This window comes from Chinchilla lanigera, unplaced genomic scaffold, assembly GCF_000276665.1.
Source record: "Chinchilla lanigera isolate Chin_1 unplaced genomic scaffold, ChiLan1.0 scaffold00024, whole genome shotgun sequence".
Lineage (NCBI taxonomy): Eukaryota > Metazoa > Chordata > Mammalia > Rodentia > Chinchillidae > Chinchilla > Chinchilla lanigera.
This window is the reverse complement of record NW_004955425.1, coordinates 2,302,883-2,304,919: the sequence shown is the minus strand read 5'-3', so window position 1 is coordinate 2,304,919 and position 2,037 is coordinate 2,302,883.

Here is a 2,037-nt window from a genome sequence, read left to right as displayed (position 1 = left end):
ATCAAATAATGTGTATAAAATATTTATAGTAATCATACAGTCCTGCTATTTTTCCAGTCAGAAATTGTTAGGGTCTTCTTCAAACTCAAAGCCATTGCTGCTTCAGCTGCCCCTCCCGGCCAGTTTCTGACCCCTCTTCCCTGATCATTTCACCTACCCCATCTTCTTCCTCTTTTCGTTCCTCCTTTTCCCTCCACCTCCTTCCTTTCTTTCCCTGTCCTCTCCGGCTTTCCCTTTCCTATCTTCTCTTCTTTTTTTTCTTTTGGTCTCCCTCACTTCTTCCCTACAACTCTTCTATGCCTGCCTTGCCCAGAAGACAGGACAGTAGACAAGAACTGAATCAAACTGCCTGCGTCCATATGTAGTTTCACCACTCTTACCTATGCCTTACATTTCTTACATGTAAAAACTGTATGTTGATTTCTCAAAATAGCACTTAATGCCCAATTGTTTTTAAAATTAATAAGATGTGTAAGTACTTAGCAGATTGGCTAGACCTTAGTATAGTGCGCAATGATTTTTACATATTCATCGATTTCTTGCCTGTCTCTTCCTTTTCACCTAAGCCAGAGGTGGAGAAGAAAAAGAATTCTAAAGGGTGCAGTCCAGAGCAACAGCACCATGACTTTCAAAAAACAAACCCTATTTTAAATCTAACGATAGCATCAGATTAAATTATTATGTTAATCACTTTCATTAAGCATTGGTCATATTTTTAAGCACTCTAGAGTTTGTACTTATAGGGTGTGATTCTTGTGTCTTCACCTACAAATATTAACACTAGATTGTCTGATGAAAGCAAAGAGTTTGTTCTGTATGATTTTATTCTATTTGCAGAAGTAATTTTTTCTATTTTTAATGAGGAAATATTAAGTATCATAGGAGACCAAAAGCTAATCAAGAGGAGAAGTGCATACTTCTAAGGGGAACCAATCCCTCTTAAAATTCCCGTTGTAAATCAATAAGGAAGTCAGTTGAGACCTACAAATAAAGGAGTACTGCTGAAGGTGTGGTCCACAGACAGCAGACTACCTACATAGTATTTGTAATCTGTAAATACAGAATTTTAAAATGCTTAAAAACATTTGCAGCAATTTAGCATTGCTGTCTTATACAAGTTCCTGGTCAGTGGACTCTTCCTATCTAGCTGAAGAACAGTTCAGAGGATGTTACATTGGTGAGTCGCAAGAGGTTGGAGCTGCTTACTGGTAATGCGTTAGGGACAACTTGTTAGTCCACTAAGAATTAGTGGGAGGGAAGTATGAGGACCGGACCCTTTCACACAAGCTGTCCAGTACTTCCACAATTTCATGGTATCAGATAATTGTTCTAGCAGTCTTCAAGAGTTCATTTGTAAGCAGTCCAAAAAAAAAAAAAAACCCAGAAACATCGAATATGCTGGCTCTGCACCACCTTGTATGTTTCTCCTACAGAAAATTGTAAAAACCCGAATTTCCATTTTGCACCTTCCTCCTCAAACCTGTCTTTTGCTAAACGGTTGGCACTAACCATTCATTGGAGAGAGAGCCCCGCCACCTTGTGGTTGAAGACATCGGCTGAAACAGACAGCATGCTTCCCCAAGGCCTGTTCTGATTTTGCAAGAAGACCCTCTCCTCCGACAGTCCTCTGTTGTGATTTCAGGGTCATACACACCCATACTTTCCGTTAAAAACATTTTAAACAACAGAATGGACTTTGGAGGAAGAAATGAAGAACGGATTCCTTGCTGTACTTTAAACAGCACTTTCGGAAAATGGTTCAAGATAGGCTCTATATAGTTACCCTCTGGGTGCATTTCGAATTTTCACTTTCTTCGTTATTTGAGAGGCTGGAACATGGGAGAAATACACCCCTCCAGAGGGAATCGAATATTTTCATTTAGAAGAAAGGAAGGACTAAAGTAGGGTCCTGGTTTGAACACACTAGGTTTTGCTGGTACTCGAAGCCACCCCAAGCCACGGTGTGCCCGTAGCCAAAAGGTGAACCACAACTCCCAGCTTGCTCCGCGCGGCCGGCGGCTGCGCAGACGAGCGCGC